Below are 19,273 nucleotides of genomic sequence, written 5' to 3'. Positions count from 1 at the left end.
TCAAATTCTTGTGCCTGTAGCTTTGATACCTGGCCAAGTCTGTGAGCCAATTTTATCGATGGTGCATAATGAAGATAACTAACATTACCTGAGGACCAGGTTGTGTGACTTCCATGCATTGACTCACTGAATTCCCTAAGCACCCTTTGTGGTACATAACAGTCTTAAAATATGCAGCAGGGGATTATTCTGTTTACAGATGATAAAATGAAACTCTGAACTGTTGAAGCCTGGCCCGAAATAATGCAGATGGGAAGACGCCGTGCTGGGAGCTAAGCTCGGGCCAGGCTACAGAACCTGAAGCTCCCAGCAAGTCCCCTCACCCAGTAACCTGGCCCACAGCCACTGCCTGGCCCTGTTCTATTTCTATGAGTGTTCATAGGAAAAAGCCAGGTACTCAGGGTCAATGCGACTTGATTAAGAAATTCAAACTGGGATAGCCTTTTGTTGGGGACTGTAACCTGGGAGTGAAACTGGCAGTGAAGTAAGGGAGGAAACATCTCTGGTTGTAAGAATATTTCTAGGGAAGAAGGTTCCCTGATGGGCTGGCATGGGAATCGCTGTGGTTGTGAGCCCCGTGTTGCACTGTGGGGTTGTGGGCAGGGAAGGAGAGAGGCTGTTCATACTGGTCATAGTCAATACAGTTTGTAAACAGCTGAGTTCTGTTCCCTCACAGCTCAGACACATGCAGGACATGAGGATGCTTAGCAAATGACCAACAGTAGGTATCAAAGACCAAGAGTGGGGTGGGGAGGAGAGATGGGGCCACCTTCTGGAAGAACCGCTGCCCCAGGGGACCAGGAAGGTAGTGAATGATTGGGGATGCACAAAGGGTTTCTATGGCCTCATCAGGTAGTTCCTATTTTAAACTGATAGTCTGGAATATATGGTCAAATGCGGTGGAATGTCTGCTCTTATTTTAAGTTCTACAAACACTTAAACGGATAGATTTCTATCTCCATTATACAAGCACTGCTGGGTGACCTTTATAGTCAATGTGAGGATCAAAAGAGTGAGTACTTATTAATGCTATTCCCATGCTTCTTCTGAATTAACACTTCAGCAACAGTATAACGGCCACGCTCCTTAACAACTGCCTCTGTAAGGGTCTTGTAAGTCACAAATAATAATTATAAAGAAAATATATTAAAAATAATAACAATTACAGTTACAACAACTATGTTGTTTATAACGATGATAGTGTTAGCATCTCCCTCTCATATTAAACAGTACCCAACACTAGATTCCTTAGGAAACAACGCCAATGCATTTTTGTACTTTTCTAAGTCTTCACCCAATGAAGCCTTTTTATTCACATTGGTCCACCACAGCCAGAATTGCTGTTCCTTGCATGGTGGGCTGCCATGCTGCGATGTTCTGGGCTTTTTCTGGCACAATGCGTCTATACTGGGTAGTCAAGGTTCCACGTACCCACTCTGATTTCCAATATATTGTTCTCCAGAGCCAACAGAGGGGCCACTGGAAAGAGGCCACATATACTGTGGTGAACCCAAACTGAATACCTGTTGAAGGAATGGACACAAAACATGGAGTGGTGGATGGATGGAAGGACAACATAAATTCTTTTACTCCTGTAAAGAGAGAGGGGAAAATGGTGAAATAAATCCCAAAGAGAAAAGACGTTCATGGTAATAATAATTTTCAACAGTGAAAGAATCCAAACAAAAGGCAAATATAAAATCTCTGGGAAGAAGACTCATTACAACCTGTTTCTTTCACATATATACCCTTAGTAGGAATAACATACTTAAAAATCTTCAACCAACCATAATTATTTGCTCATAATAAACTTGGGAATCTTGAAGCATATTATTCACTCTCAGTGTTGAAATAATACAATCTTGGAAGATGATTTGTATTTGAGGATTAAAAAAAGAATATTGTGGATGTATCTAACAATTTAAATAGAAATAAGAAATGTACCTTTGGGAAAGCTATGCATAGAGAATGTTGGAGGAAATACACTGAATATAGGCAAGTGAGCAAGCTCCCTTGAGTCTGGGAAAGTGAGTGCAGCACATTCAGAGAGTCTATGAAGTTATTACAAGCCACAGAAATGTATGCAATTAAAGTGTCTTCCTAAGCAAAATATTCTTCTTCAGGAATTTTTATCTTGATATTTCTATGGTCTGTGTGGTCACAGGAAGTCAAATTTATGGTGGTGGCTTAGAAGTTCTTTTCTCTCTGTGTGTAATTTACAGGGCAATGCTACAGATGGGGCAGCAGAGATCTGTGGTAAGCTGTTCCATAGGGTGGGGGAGCGGTTAGAAATGATAAGGTCAGAGATCTAAAAGACTTTTAGACCCTCCCCTCCTAACTGGCAGACCTTTAAAGTAAACTAGCACAGGTATGTAACTAAGACAGTGGATGAGAGGCAAATTTATAGTCCCTTTAGTGTTACTGCTCAGTCAAGGGGTAGGGACCACTCTGGCCAGGAACGGCAAGACCGTGAATGGGGTGGATGCGTAGGAGGAGCTGACATTTGCTTCTGACCTGAGAGGCAGGCGTGTGTTGCAGAAAAGCCGACAGTGCTGGAAAGATGCAGTAGGTCCACAGCCCAAAAGGAGCTGTCATATTCAGGGAGGTCAGAGAGCAAGAACCAGAGTTAGTGACGCCACAGGGTCAGCAGCGTGGCAGCATTGATGTCAGTATCTGTGTCCATAACCCACCTAACCCTACATGAGCTCATCTGCCTACGGGGGCAGGTAAGTAGCAGAAATGCTTGGAGTGGGTGCAGCCACTGGCAAATTGGCAAGTGGACATCCTAAGGAAACGCAATGCTCAACATCACCTTATTGGAAATAGGGCCTCACAGTGTCAGATCTCCTTCTTATTCAAGAGAAGCCAGAAATTAAGAGTTTATTAGCAATCAACCCAGATAAAAACCCAGAAAAGATATCATTTTATAATGACAAAGCAGGCACAGACTATTCAGAGATAAATTAATGAAAAATATTAAGAAGATTCTGATAAATGATTTAAAAAAAGAAAAAAAAAAGATGATTGAATGAACAGTAGAATGCACCACCCTCTTCAGTGGGCAGACTCAAATTTGGGGGACATAGAACATTTTTTCTCCAAAATAAATTTAGTATCTGAATGCAAATTTAGTTAATAATCCCAAATGGATTTAAGAAAAAAATCTGAAAGGTGATCCTAAATGTATTCCAGAAATATACCTATATATACAAATAAAGTAATGAGGAGGGATGTTTCAATTTGTAGTATTAGGGATATTCTGGAAAAGGATAAAACAGGACCAACTCTAGGAGGTATTAATCTATGTTCATGGAAACAGTATAGAAATAGTGCACTGAGAGTATGAATGAAATACATTACATTTCAGAATAGACGTGGATATTTATGAGATTTTAGTAATATTATAAAACTGACACTTCAAATCAGTGGATTCAAGTTCTGCAGTAATTAGCTAAATCATTGGAAGGCCTGGTAGACTGTCCTCATTTATGACATTAAAATAAATTCCAGATAATTTTTTAATTAAAAAATAAAACACCAGAAATAACCCAACATGATTTAATCTGTTCAGATTTTCAAGCGAGAAGAACTTTCTAAAAAGCTTTTGGAACAAAGACCAAAAAGTGCAAAGGCCTAGCAACTCAGCAAGGCCAGAAACGCCCACTGTAAAACAAAACGAACCCTCGCCCAACCCTCTCTCACGGCCCTGTATTGCTCTCTGATATGTTCTACACTTTCTTCTTCCCTTTAAAGTCCAGTTTCTTGGAGAAGTACCTGCGCTGAAGACACCTCAGGGCTCAGAGCCCTGCATCCCCCACGGCCCTCATCGCAGCACTGAGACAGGAGTTGTACTGCCGGTGGCTGCGTGTTTCAAACTAGTCAGCATTTTCAGCTCGTGTTTATTTGATTACCAGTTAGCTTTTGCCGTGGACAAATATTTTCCTCTCAGGGGGACGTTTTCCCCCCGTAATTTTTGTTTTACTTAAATAAACTTAAAAAGCCCAGACAGAAAAGTTTGTGTGCACATATGCACACACACAGATACACACAGATCTGTTTTTTAAAGTCTACCTAAGTATAGTCCTCCTCCTCCTTTTCCCCAGGCTTGGCAATTAAAGGTGGGCTTTAGCTCTTGCTTTATTGCCCCACACACACCCCCTTTCTCACTATGCTCCTTTTAGTCAGTGTTCAAATCCCTCTTAAGCCAGGTTACAGCCTTCTCTGTGTTGCCTCAACTAGTTTCTCCCAACTGCTCTGCTGTTCTTCTTTCTCTTGGTGGATTTCTCTTCTCCCATGTGCCATGTACATGGCCATTTTCCCCAGGGCCTCGTCCTCAATCCTCCACTTGGCAGGAATGAATCGCCCCCACGGCCTCACCCACAGCTCCTCTGAGCTCCTGACTGTTGAATCCAGCTTAACAACGGGCATCACTCCTCAGATGTCCCATAGACACTTTGCAATCAAAATGCCACACACAGAACCATCTCCTCGAAAGCATCTCCTCCCCTTACACTCCCACTGCAGATCCACTCTCCAGATGGGTCACTGGAAAGTCACCTCAGCAGCTCTGCAGCCCGCCGCCCCGGCCCTGTAGTCCCCTCTGCAGCAGTCACCACTTCTGCCACCCGTGTCTCTCTCCCTCTGCCCAGGGCCTCTCTGCAGGCGTGTGTCACATGTCTGGATTACCTGGGGTGGCCCCCGAAATATCCTTTCCCCCCAAAATGTGGGCCTCCCCCCAAAAATGTTATTATCCATTCTGCTGCCAGTATAACCAGATATACTTTAACATAATCAATATGCAATTCTCTTGCTTACATATATTCCAATATAGCCCTGTTTCTTTAAGGATACATTCAAGTCTAATCACACAAGACCCATTGTGACAGTGGCCTTGTGCACCTGATATTCCCACCTGTGGATACTTTGTTCTAACCCTACTTGTTGTTCTTCAGTCTGGCCAAGCCGCTTCATGCCGTGTACTCTTATATGTCTCTACCTCTCTGCATGAAGTGTCCACTCCCTCTACCACAAATTAGAGAGCTAACTTCCTTTCACCTTTCAAAATTCAGTTCAAATATTCCCAGCTCTATGAAGTCCAATGTGTGTTCACCTGCTTAGCAATCCATCAACTACTCGCCAAGTCTCGCCTGCCCTGTGGAGTGCAGACACCAAATCTTACCTGTCTTGTTCTCCCCAGCAGTTGATACAGTGTTTAGCATAGCAGGTGCTCAGTGTTTGTTGGATAGATAAATGAATGAATCAGTAAAGAGATGAGAGGTCTACAATCCCCCCCAGTTACTCAGCTGCCATTTTGGAAAGTTCATTCTCCGGAGTTAAGGAAATGTCAGTGCAGGTGGTGGGCAGACAGAACAGAGGTGAGGGCGTGGGGGAGAAAGGCCTGGTCCTGGAGAGCGCAGGAGAGGCGTGGGTGGGATAACAATGGAGAGAGAGGGAATGGAGTGGGCGCATGCAAGGAGATGTTGAAGAACAACTGATATTAACTGCAGTAAATTAAATGGAGAACATAATATATGAAGGGAAGATCAAGTTAACACAGCAAGGGTGGAAAAGGCAGTACCAGAGACGAAGAGCTCTCACTTCATCACTCACTGCATTTCACTTACGGCACCCGCCCTCTGGGAAGGCAGCGCCAAGTTCTTGAGAGACTGGTGTTTGTGCTGTGGGTGCTCTAAGTACAAAACGGTATCTTATGGCTTCCAGATTTTAAGACTGATAGATTATTTCTCTTATGTCCCGTGTCTGAGTTCTCAAACAGCAGGATCTTTTGCTTCTGGGGGTGAGCTATTGTGGTTAATAACTAAGGGTTACTCCAATAATCTCAAAGGACAGTGGGGAAATCACTAGAACAAATAAAAGAGAAATTTCACTCAGAAAAAAACATATGCCCTATAGAACCTTGTGGGGGCCTTGGGGGCAATGTTACCGCCAACTCATCTAACAGTTGTATGTGAGTGCATTAAAACTCCAAGCTCAAGTCACTTAAACACATATGAGAACCAGGGTCCAGGCTGTGGTGCTTCAGACATGCACGGGAAGATGAAAAGCCTGACTATTGCCTCCGACAGGATCAGTCCAGCCGGGGAGAGCAATGGACACAGACATGATCAAGCACCATCAAGACAAGAATCAACTGCAATTCATGCTTAGAGAGGAGAGCAGAAAATCTCTAAAAAGTTGAGGGTTTGCTGCCAAGGCTTGGCAAGAGCACTTCCAGGCAGAAAAGCAGAGAAAGATACTTCTGGCGAAGGAGTCTAGGGATGGTGGCAGGGTGCGAGGCCTAAAGAAGCAAGGGTGGAGGGCTCCAGGGTCATCTGTCAGAAGCTGTTCCCCTTCAGCGGCTAAGAGGCCTAACTAAAAAGGCAGGTGGGGTGTCATTAATGATCATGGGGAAAACTGGGAGGAGAAAACTGAGGTCAGGAGATCACCACCAAAGGCACTTTATTTGAGAGGAACAAAAATAATTCAAAAAGCACTTGAAAATCCTATCTCCCATGAACGAAAAGAACACAAAATAAGTTTCACTCCAGCGTTGAATACAGAATAACAGACTGCCTACTCTCAAAAATGGATTGAAATTTCTAATTCGTTAGGGATTATTTAGAGAATAGGAAAACGAATAAATCTGAACAATCTCTCTAGAATAGCTGTTACTCCATCCTGTTATGTAGGGTAGAGTTAGGCTGAATTATTTAATTAGTATTTTAATGAGACTATAAAGTTGTAAAAGTCCTATCAATTTCTCCCAAAAGCGTACAACTTTTCCTTTCAATGACCTTTATTTGACTTAACTAGAACAATAACTATTTTCCAAGGCTTTTTTCGTGTGTGTTAAAATACCAAATGATATGCTGCCCTCAGAATGTTGTTGTTATTATTAATGCTGATAATAGCCCCAATAAGAAATATTTACAATTATGACTCATTTTGGAATAACAGGTCATTGGATTAAAGTCCTTTTGAAAATAAGCAAAAAAAAAGGAACATAATTTCTACACCAGGGACAGGAGCTGCACCCTTAATCGAACCTGGTCACTAAGCACAACAAAAGCAAAGATGAAACTCAAATCAGACACCAGGCCACAAAGCATAGCTGACTGAAGATGCCACAAAATGACCTTTCATTCACCTAGGGAATCAGATGCGTTTCTATGTATATTATATATTTTAAAAGCAATTATTATATATATAGCATGTAATTTAGGAAAAAGAAAACTCCCTCTTTCTGTAGACTTATAAACAGGAAGCCCAATGGGGTGTCTTGCAGACATGAACCCGCATGCATAAATGCAAAGCCTATTGACAAAAATACTTTCCTGTCTCCTAAGCTTAAAAAAAAAAAGTAATTCAAGGCAGTGGTGAGCTCAAAGGTCTCAGATACAAAACGTGCACATCATCAGCCTTCTAGTAGATAAAAGTGCGCCATGCATAATAGAAAAATGAAGTTTCCTATGGAAATCTATTTTGAGATGCAACAATTTAAAGGCAACCGAGAGCTCAAAACCAAGTTCAAACAAAGAGAAACAAAGGCCAAGCAAATGTACAGAAATGGACAAAGACATTGGAGAAGGAGGGGATCTGTGTTCTACCAATACTCCAGATCAGCAAATTCATCCTGAATTCAAGCCAGTGATGTGCCATGAGGTCACTCAAGGAACCAGGCTGAAACCATCGGCCAGAAGAAATAGGAAAAATGTCAAAGGCAGGTGTGAGGTGTGGAAGGGGTGACCCTGTGACCCTTGCTGCCATGAGGCAGGATGCTCTTGCAGGCTTTCTGCACAGGCTGGCAGGCTCACATGACTCTGTTTAGAAGGATATCAGCCAACAGCTGTGCCACACGGGCTGCAGCCCGTGCTGAGTCACATCTAGTAACGGTTCTGAGTTCATCCTTAGACGACATGACCAGAAGGATCTGAGAATCAATGATGGAGAATTACCTGAATGAGTATTCCATTTTATTCCATGGCAGTAAACCTTCAGCTTTGTACAACATAAATATTGACAAAGATATACACAGGCAACCTATTTGAAAGCCTGACTGCATAATTGCATCTAATTGAGAAAAGCGGGCTCCTTTTCGGTATGCTAGGTCTTTGTTTGGCTCGGTAACCGATGCTTCTGAGACCCAAAGCATATTCTAGTATAACCGACAGCACAGAAATCCCCACTGATGACTTACTCATTTCAGGGTATTCATAAAATAACCCCAGTTTGCCCGTTGGATACAGATGGTTGTCCCATTCCCATCGTGGGGTGGTCTGTTCTGCTCCCGAAACTGTGGCATCATTAGATTCATGACCCAGCTGTCAAACAGATCAAATTATAAGGCAAGATATTATCAGACCAAGGTCATAAAAGTATTACTGACATTTCAAGCTGAACACATCATCTTCCCAAGAATTTAATTTCTTGTTCTCAGGATAAATTTCTTTTTATTGCTGCCTCCCTACCCTCAAGTATTGTGAAAACTAGTCCTGACTACGTACCTTGGGTTTACCAAAATTGTAACGACTAGTACTACTTTATCTCCTACCTCCTTTTCAGGTGGGCACTTTAGCTTTTAGAAGATACCTACCCTCATTTGTTTTTTCCCCCATTTCTCTGCTATTATCCACCATGGCATTTTCAGTCTGTAAATTGTCAGAGAAAATAAGTAAAAGAAAGAAATACAGGGTCGGTGAGCTGGTGATAAGTGCTGCAGAGGAAAATAAAGGAGGGCGAGGAATGTGTGGTAGGGAGGAGTGTGGATGGGGCAAGTGACCTTTGAATAAGGCAAAGACGGAGGCAAAGGGGTGGGCAGAGGGAACAGTGATCACAGGCCTTGAGGTCCCTCACGCTGGACACACAGCATGGAGGCTGGTGTGGGCCAGAGTGAATAGGAAATAAGTGGTGGTTTTGGGGGGTGGAGCCTTAGAGGCTGCCGTGAGGATGTGGGCATTTTTCCCTCTGAAGGAACTGTGGAACAATGGAGGATCACTGAGCAGAAAAGTGATACTCTAACGTTGGATCGAACAGGTCCAAGACCCTAATTTAAGCTGAACAAATCAAGGGCCAAAGAAGTGACATGCCACCTCAAATTCAGTGCAGAGCTTGAAAGAAACAGCCTCGACTCGCAGCCCAGTGCTCTGCACCCTTCTGGATGTTGTCCCACAGAGCTGTCTCTAAGGTTATATTTTTTCCTCACTCAGAGGCTTGTGGGACAACTGAATGCTTCCCCCTTTTTCAAATGGCAATTTGTCATGAAAGGAATTCGGAGTTGGCAGTGAAACAAGGCTTGGACCTGTAGACTACAGAGCTGTTTTTCCTGAAAGCAACAGCTGGCGCGTGGTTTACTCGTGGAGTTCAGCAGAAGAGACAGAGCAACAACAGACAACTTAGCATCTTGCGGAGCTTCGGCTGACTGCACTGCACGTTTGGATGGATTTCAAATTTGGACAGTGAGGCGGCTTCACACGAAAGGCAGGTGTATACATCATACATGCCCACACGTCTGTATGCACACACACGTGGACACACACAGAGTATATGATGTGACTTGTAAAGAGCTGCCCCTGCTAGGTTTCCCACTGCCTCTGATCTCAGCGTTAACCTTTCCCTGGCCATGCTCCCAGGGTTGCTACGAGAATTCTTTGCAATGGAACATGGCCTTCGCTTCACAAACTTTCCCCACTTCTTTCAATGACATTAGGGGAAGAGCAGGGAGCTCTGTGAGGGGGTGGGGATATGGACTCGAGATACCCCTGAATCTGAATCCACACTTCATGGCTTATTTGTTATTTAACTTTATTTACATTCAAAATGCAATTTTTGCAGATCTCAGAAGTTGATTCACACTCACTGCTGTGGCAGAATGTTGCGGTCAGTAGACCCACCACTGGATCCTCTTATTCAACACGTCCTTCCAATAATTCAGATATTACTGTATCACAAATGCCCATTTCTATATTTTGATACCTGCTTTTCAGTATAATTATCTTCCTTCTTTATTCTCTAAATCTTATGATTTTTAAATATTTTTCTGAGAAGTGTTCCACAGGCACTTTACATATGATAAGTTGATAAAGAGATCCTGGAGCTCAAAACCACATTTAAATCCTGAGATAAACTCAACTGTGCCGTATACATGGATAGGTTTAGTCTGCTTCCTTTGTTACTTTGTTTAGTAATTTTTGTTTCAAACAAGATCCTACTGTATAGCACAGGGAACTACATTCAATAACTTTTAATAGCCTATAGTGGAAAAGTATATGACAAGGAATATATATATATATATATATATATATATGTATGTATATGTGAATCACTATGCTGTATACCAAGAATTAACACAATATTTTACACCAACTATACTTTCAACAAAAAATGTTGAAATAAAATTGGGAGGTGAAACTTCGACTGCCCAGGCTGCTGTCAAGATGAAATGATTCAAAGCAGGCCAGGTATTAGCAAACCCCCTAACACATCAAAACCCCATATGGGATCTTCTTTTTGAGCAGCACAGGCTAACCAGCTGTGGTCACCTGTAAATAAGGTTGAAGTCACTTAGACCCTTGGCTTGGGAACGCCGTGGCCACCGGGGTGGGGGTCACTGCAGCACCTACGAGAATGACGGGGACAGCCTGCTCCTGACGCCGCTCCCCAGGCCGCAGCCCGGAGCACTGCAGTCAGGTCTGAGGTCCGGCCGGGAGCGCACAGCTCCACAGCCACTCGGAGCCCTGCGGTGCGGGTGGAGCTGGGACCGCGATCGTCCATCACCCTTCCAGGCACCCAGACTCGGGAGTCCCCTGGGGGAATTTTTCTCTGCCTCATAATTCCTGTCTCAGCCTCTTGTGGAATGCGGTCCATGCCCAACGGAAGCAGGGCTTTAACCCTCCGGGACCCAAATCCATCACGGCTTGGATCCAGGATGTAACTTCCATGTTAACTCACCTGGTGCTCGCTTCTTGTGCTGAACTGCCCTCAACCGTCGATGACATTAGGTCGTATTAGAAGTCCCGACTGGCTTGTCCTTAGCTAAGGCTCTGAGCCTCTTGCTCAGTCTTCCTGACTGGAACCACTCTTCTGTGGCAGAAAAGCTTGGGCTGTCGGCAACCCATCATTGTCCTCGGTCTTTTGGGTTTTCTGTTGGTTTATGGTTCTCATGCAGGGATACCAATTTGCACATGAGAAACACCTGTAGACATTTTAAAAAATACAGACACTGGATCCTCCCCACTCTTCAGCCAAGGCTGGAAGCTTTCTCCCTCTAGCAGGGGTTACACAATAATTTGCTTGTGAATTGACCACACATATTGGCATAATCATGGTAAATTGCCCTTTACTCAGTGCTTCCCACATGGCATTTTCTACTTCATGTTGTCTTTGTACGTTCATTATCACATTTAATCCCTGAATTATAGATAATCACCTTTTCTTTTGAGGACACTCCTACTTGCTAATCTTGAATACAAGTATCTTTGATTCTCTTAATCTATTTCATTCCTGAGTTTCCTGTTCCTGGATTTAAAGAGTGAATTATGGACACATGTATTTAAGATTCTCTTAATATATCTATCTGACTCATCCTCTAACCAAATCATATCTGGAAAAGAGAGATTTTCTCTTTTAAATATTTGCATTTTCTTACTATATAGTAGTGCGTACACACGGTGGAAAATGTAGAAAGCATATAAAGTAAGAAAATTACAGCCATACATTATCTAAACACCAAAGGACAGTGCTATGTCATGTTGGGCATTTAACCATTTTTCATAATATTTTATCATAAAATTTCCCTAGGGCAAGTTACTTAACCCTGGAATTGTACTAGACTTTTGTCAAGTACAGAATAACATTCTCAGAAATGACCCCAACATCAAAATAGTACGTGAGGCTGGGAAGGCAATAGGGCACTCAGCTTATTCTCTGAGTCCTACAAAGAATGCTGTTAATTCACTGATGTTACTCATTCGATGCCTGTGAGTCACTCACTCACTCAGCTGGCTCGGACTGAGACCTACTTTATACCAAATGCCGATCCGATCCAAGTGCTGGGGAGACCCCAGAGAGAGCCTGGATCACGGCATCACTGTCCTTCTTCATTTGCTCCCAGAATCCTACTCAACAAACCCACATGGGATTGGGGGGTGGAGGCAGGTGAGATATGGTAAAATTCATTTCATTATGTTCCTTTAGACATATTTAAATAGCATGAAAATAGTCACTAACTTTGATAAGTTTTCTTTTCCCTTCCTATGTATTTTTGAGGATGGGTATAGTTTTGGGGCAGCAAGAGTAATTGATAGATCTTTAGTATGTTAGGATTTTATATGAAAAATTAAGAAGGAAACTGGCACCTTATACAAAGAGAAGAGGCAGTGAGGAAAACACAAGCCACCCTCAAACTTGGCTACCATTCAGAATTTCTGGTATTCAAAAAAGGGAAACATAATTTAAAATATTTTCCCTAAATATTTTAGCCCAGATTAGAAATACATGTAGGCAAAGTTCAGCTCACTGGAACCTACAACAATGTGCTTACTTAAGCGAAGGTATAAACAGACCACAGATACTATAATGCATCCTTTACTTTAAACTAGTTAATGTGAGCAAGTTTCATTTCACATGAATTGCTCAGTACCAATTTAGGAAATATATCCTTCTTGATTGGTAAAAATAGCTCACTGATAACCAGATTCAACAAAATTTAATGTTAAATAATTAACCTATTTCCTTCAGGAAATGCTTTTGAGTAATCTGAGTTAAGTATTTCCTCTATCTGATCTATTTCTTTTCACAGAGAAAAGTAGTATTATTTGCACATGAGCTACTTTTACTCCTCTGGAGAAATCGGATTGTGAGCTCAGGGTAAGAGTTGTCTACTGCACAGTAGGGAAAAAAAAGATTCATTTCACAGCAAAGATCAGAATCTTTTTTTTGAGGGGCATGGTGAGCTGGGGGACAAGGGAAATGCCTTTGTTTAGAGACAGACCACAGTAATCCATCCTGAAGCTGAAAGATGAAGACCTTGTGAAGAAATGTGGAAGGACACACTGACACACAAATGTGTTCACTCTGCAAAAACAGAAAGAAGGAAAGAAAAAATAATTTAACTGCCCTATAAAGAGAATGGACAGAAAATTGGTAATAAGGGAGAGTGAAGGAAAGTTAGGGAAGGGAGGAGAAACAGTGAAAGGGAACTTGGATGCGGTGGACAGAATAGCAGGTTTCTGGAGCTTACAATGAAGGATGATAAGAAAAAAAGTAAAGTTTAAAAAAAGTTACAAAGTTTAAAATAGTTTAAAAATTAAAAAATGAAGTTAAAAAATAATTTTTTTTATAGTGGCATGGAAGATTTTAAAATGATGGAGGTTTTTATTTCAAAATTCAAGTTGTTTGAGTTTCTCCTCCATGCTCCAAACAACAGTAAGAATTGCTTGTGTAATTGGTTTTGGGGGACACCACAGAGAGTGGTGAGCAATGCAGTTAGGTTGGCCAGGAGCAGAATGATTTTGTGGAAGGCAAGACAGAAGAGAGATCAACAGTTTCATGAGGACAGAAACTCAAAGCCAGAAATTATCTTAAAAAGCTTAGTGTGGTGGGCAGAAAAATGTTCCCCCCCAATATGTCTATGTCCTTATCACCAGAAAATAGGAAGAGGTCAGTTTCCCTTGCAAAGGGGGTCTATGATTTCAGATGCGGTTAACGTTGCTAACCAGCATTCTCTAAGAGAGACGAGCTGGATTATAGAGGTGAGCCCATTGTAATCACCAGGGTCACTAAAGTAGGAAGAGGGAGACAGAAGAGGGGAGAGAGGAGAGGAGATTTGACCACAGGATCAGAGTCAGAGGCACACAACCATGCTGACCTTGAGAGAAGGAAAATAGGTCACAGGCCAAGAGACGTAGGTGGCCTCTGGAAGCCAGAAAAGTCAAAGATACAGTTTCCCCTGAGGCCTTCAGAAACAGCCGTGCCAATATTTTGACTTCAGCAGGCTCCTGCGTTCAAGAACCCTACAAGGTTAAATTTGTGTTGTTTAGTGGAGACTATTTCTTTTTTCTTCCTACTACCATGTCATTTGGGGATACTTGTTACAACAGAAAGTGAATACACTAAGCTCCTTGAAATGTTCAGAAATTGCAGATAACACTGGAATGTCCACTTTGATATGGGATAGGGCTTATGTGAAAATCCAAAGGACAGTGTGACCTTTGCTAACATCTGCTTTTCTCATTTTTAGGAAGAGAACAGTAAGTCAAAACCTCTGTAGTTATTATTTTAGACAAGTGTCTCTTAAAACATTATGTAGCCCTGTGCCTTAGGACACCTAGAGAGTCTCTGTTCTTAGAAGAACATGAATTCCATGAGATAGGGTCTTACATCTGAGTCCCACAGTGGTCTCTTATTGGCAATGAGAACTTGGGCAAATCATTTACCCTCTTTAAGCCACAGGATCTTCATTTGAAAAGGAAGATAAGAATAAGGATTGTTTGGGTGATTAAATTGTACACACACACACACATATATGTACAACATTTAATACAGTGACTAACACATACTAGGCACTCAACAAATTCCTGTTATGGATTTTTAAATGCATGTATAAAAGGAGGAGAAAGTTGCGGGAAGTTGTGGGAAAACTTAGTTCATGGCCCCAAAAAGGGCCATCTCTCAACGGGCTCTGATCAGTCAGTCCCCAGTGATGGGCTAATAAGCAGAAACTATAGCACTTGAGGATTTAATTTAAACATAAAAAGGAAGGAATTTAAACATAATTATTAAACAGGAGGTATGTTTACACTGTTGGCTGGATCATCTTATCTGGAGAGCTTTAATAAGCAGAGAGTCTCCCCTGTTTTAGAGATGGGCATGCAGGAAAATTACTTGGATGGGTGGGCCGTTCTCACCCCAAGATCACATGACTTAGTACTCACGGAAGTAACACCTCTTGTATGTTATTCCAGATGGACTGTCCTCCCATGATTATTGTCAGCTGCATCATCAGTTCAAGGAGACAGCCACCTGGGTCACACTGGAATATTAGAAAGAAAATCTCATTTAAATTTTAGATAGCTCTAACATGAAATAAAGTCATTATTTTATGCCTAAAAAAATCTAAGGAACAGAGAGTAAAGACACTCTTCATTGGGCAACTAAGAGAAAACATGAAACAGGTTAGACTGTCCGAACACAAAGCTGTATTCACACGTCTTCATTTCTGTATTTTCACAGCCAATACACCAGATCTCCAGGATAAGTCACAAATCTGCCATTAAAGAATGTGATGTAGAAACACGAGGAGTAGTATTTGAAAAACTGGAAGAAGAACACCTTCATGGCTAGGTTGTTCCCACAGTCAGTCTGGTCCTTGGGATCTCTGCAGCTAGAATAAAGAAAAGTTAAGTCTGTAAAACTGTGAACAGCCTTGAGACCATAATCAAAGCCACGGACACATGAGTTAACAAGCTAAATATGTATATATATATATATATATATAATATATATATATATATATATATATATATATATATATATATATATATATACACAATTCACACTTTTTTCATATAAGCTGTTTTGAATTCCTTAAAATAGCTACTATGTTAATTCCAACTGTACACACTGTTGTAAGAGTTTCTCCCACTATGAATGCAATATCACACAAGGCAAAAAAAAAACAAAGTCACACGTTCCTTAAAATTTATAAGCACAACATTATCCAATGGGCAAGAACTGTCCTCTGTCAGGTGTAAGTTGAAAGAAAGCTACTTCTAAACATCCTGCTAAGTGAAATTCTCTTGTCTCCCTGAACCGCAGGAAGGTAGGACTATTGAAGAAAACAAACAAAACACGGGGCAACTTGCTAGAAGCATTTGGGGAACATAAAACATCCTCCTAGTTCAAAATTTGAATTGGTCTTAGTGTTTTCAGAAGATGACCACTGAGCAGACAACTGGGAGAACGACCCAGCCACATGCAGTGTGTGGGAAGCAGTTAACTAGGGCCGCTAAGCTGCTGGCTGGGATACAAGCCAGAGAGAAGAAACATTTGTTATAGAAGCCACAGCTGATGAGAATGGAGCTACACTAACAGGAACAGCATGGGGGGAGGACACATAACAGTGTGATTACTTGTCCTCTCCGTAACGCACAAGCAAATCTGCCACTGGAACCACGACCCTCTTCCACTTATTTGCAATAGAGAGACTATTTACTTTCAACAATAGGGTACATGATCTAATGTAATTGAAATTATTATTAAGCACTGATATATTTACACAGAGCTTGGACATTCTAAAGCTTTCTTTGTCCCTTTTACTAATGCATAGCTGCAGCTAATTCACTTCTCATATAGGCTAGAGAAAATACGTTTACACTTGAAGTTTTCTAAAGACTGTAATGTACTGGAATTGAAGTGCCTAAAAGATAAAGTCTCTGTTTTGACCTGGTTCTAAAACTGGTGTAGAAATGACCTCAGCTGCAGAAGGAGCTTAACAGACTCAGTCATCTTGATTGCCACTTTCTCATATATGGCGTTCAGGGTCACGATGATGTTAAAACTGATGAGGGAAGCAGTGATGGGCGTGGCCCACCTGCACAGTCAGGTACTTCTGGATTGGGTCTCTTCCATTCAGGTTCTTGGGAAGTTCTGCTGAAAATACAATGAACACTGAAAGTCCGTAGACAATGATCCCAATAACTGAAGCAATGGTCAACAGGACCTGACAACCCAAAAGCCCAGCAGCATAAGGCTCACTAATGATCATATTTTTACACAGAAAACTTGCCCCCAATCTACGCTTAAACAGACAACATGCACGTGCTGTAAACCTCACATAAACCTGAGAAGTGATGTAAATCGCATGTAAATGCCACAAGAGACGTGAATATCCGGCATGTTAAATTTTAGGGGAGGAGGAATGAAGGATGTCAAAAAGAATGAGTACATCCACTAATGTAACATGCTGACAGCAGGAGCAGCTGTGTGCAGGGCATAAGGAATATATGGGAACTCCACTTTCTGTGAATTTTTCTGTAACCTAAAACTGCACTAAAGAAGGAAGCTTGTTAAGTATATCTTTAAATGGCTGAAAATGGAGTAACTGGTGGCATGTTCTTTTGGAGACAAGTCTGTGATAGCAGAACCAATGAAAGTATCCCTTCTACATCTATAGAATTATTTAGGTTATGAACTAGTTGTAACCCATGAAGGGGATATGCTTCCTTTCAAGGGAGAACCTATCACTGATTCAGGGGTCAGCAGGTGCTAGCTGTCATCTTCATTCTGAATAGGACCAGTGAAGCTGTGGACATGCCCTGAGGGAAATAGTGGAAGTGACTGCAGGTCTCTGCTGATGAAAGCTTCACATGCTTTTCATACTCCTTGAGATCTTAAAATGGCAGGTACTCCTACTCCCTGCATTTGCACAAGATTCATGTCCCTGATACATTGTAGTTCTGACTGAGTGGACTCAAGGGCAACGGGAGTGTCTGAAGCATAATTTGCACGTGGCTGGTAAGGCTTCAGTTCCTCACTAGGCAGGTATTTTTCTGCCCACTGAAGAATGCACATTAAAGGTCCCATTTTTAAACTGTTTTCCTTCCATCTACCTTCCTGGTCATAGTCCAGAAGCATGTACTCAGGGTCCCTGGCTGCTCCTGATGGCTGCCCCAGAGAGAAAGCTACAAAGAATGTGAATTTCAAGACTAGGTGAACCACATCATGTTATTTACAGTAACAGCGGGAGGCTGGCTTGCACCTGCAGGGGAGAGCAGTTGGAGTGTTTACAAGCCCCTCCTGGAGCCACACTCCTGCATCTGGATCCCAGCTCCGATGCTAGCTGTGGGGCCTTGTGCAAATTTCTTAACTTCTAGGGGCTTCAATCTCCTCACCCATATAATGGGGGGATAATAATAGCAATTTATAGGACTATTGTGATGAGTCAATGATTTACTAATTGTGAAAACAATTAGAACATTAACCACAGACATGTGAAAAACTATACCTAAGTATTAGCTATGAATATGGTGACCAAAGTCTTAAAAAGGTGTTTTTCTTAGTTTTTAAGCCATCACTTTGTAGAGAAAGCATTTTATTTTCTCCTCTACTCTCTTTCATCATCCTTTTCTTCACAGTAAGTCTTCATGATTGTGAAAGGAATAACTTTTTGGTGTGTGTGTGATTAAATGTGAAAATTAGTTAAGGCTGTGAAAAATGTATTATACAAGGTATATTAAGCCTTCCTCTCTTGTACAGCACATATAGGCTATTTAAATACTATGCATTTTTAAAAAGTCTGCATAATAATTTTTTAATTATGTATTAAGTAAACTTAATAGTTAAGATTCTTTAAATGCTTACTATTGCTTCAGCACACATCTATTTTTCTAAATCCTCACAATCACCCTGTTGGGAAGGTAATATTATATCTCTTTTACAGATGAGGAAATAGAGCCACATGGAGATGATGCAATTTGCCCCAAATGAAGCAACTATTAAGTGAAAGAACTGAAATACTCAAAGAGCCCAAAGACACACTAACTGTAGAGCACTGTCTACTACATGGTCTGTGAAATCAATTGTAATTCATTTCAGAACTTTTACAAACTTGACACATTTCCATTTTTCTTCCAAGCACTTAATGGGTTCAATATTTCTTATGAAACAGGAAAGCTTTCCATTCTCCTTCCTCAAGTTTCTTCTTATTTATCATCTTTTCTGATCATAATCTTAACATTTTCTCATTAAAGAAAATTTGAAAGTACTCAGTACTGGACAGAACTGTTGTCCTGGATCTGTCCCCAGTCTTAGAAGAGGGCCCAGAATTTGCTTTAGGATAAATAACCTCCCTTTTGTTTTTAGTCCTGTGATTTAAGCTCGATTAACCCACTCTTTCTGAAGCACCAGAGGTAGATCTCAGTTGGTTTAAGACAAATAATACCCCTCATTGTATTGGCCTCGCACATGATTGGAGAATTGGCAAATAACCCAGTAAGAGCCACTATTATGTGAGGAGATACGTGCTTGTGCCCATGTGAATGATAAGCTTCCTCTATCAAGAGAGGAAGCTGCCAAAGAGACCTCTCTTGGTTTGGATGGATGATCTGGGATGCTGAGTGCCTAGAAGCAGCATGCTGAGACATCATTGGACACAGAATGAAGACAGGACAAGACCAGCCCTTGACATCATCTGGGCTACAGTATCTCTCCTTGACTGAAGCCAGACCTCAGATCTGAGGTTTTCATTTACAGGAACCAATAAATCCCATGCATCCCC

At 41.6% G+C, this 19,273-nt stretch overlaps 1 long non-coding RNA gene across 3 annotated transcripts in view; it reads right to left on the bottom strand.

The window, feature by feature from the left end:
• Window positions 1-388: 388 nt before the first annotated feature.
• LOC141575102 (uncharacterized) overlaps window positions 389-19,273 on the bottom strand; it is a 54,780-nt gene continuing 35,895 nt past the window's right edge. For 2 of the 3 annotated variants that reach the window (XR_012502447.1, XR_012502448.1), the window contains 4 exons: window positions 14,931-15,028; window positions 10,948-11,191; window positions 8,198-8,321; window positions 389-1,592 (listed from right to left, as the gene is read on the bottom strand). This is a non-coding gene — a long non-coding RNA (uncharacterized LOC141575102). The remainder of the gene's footprint in view (window positions 1,593-8,197; window positions 8,322-10,947; window positions 11,192-14,930; window positions 15,029-19,273) is intronic. The other variant, XR_012502449.1, reaches the window with a different exon arrangement.

This window comes from Camelus bactrianus, chromosome 26, assembly GCF_048773025.1.
Source record: "Camelus bactrianus isolate YW-2024 breed Bactrian camel chromosome 26, ASM4877302v1, whole genome shotgun sequence".
NCBI lineage: Eukaryota > Metazoa > Chordata > Mammalia > Artiodactyla > Camelidae > Camelus > Camelus bactrianus.
The sequence above is the reverse complement of the archived record's forward strand: the minus strand, read 5'-3'. Positions and strand labels throughout refer to the sequence as shown.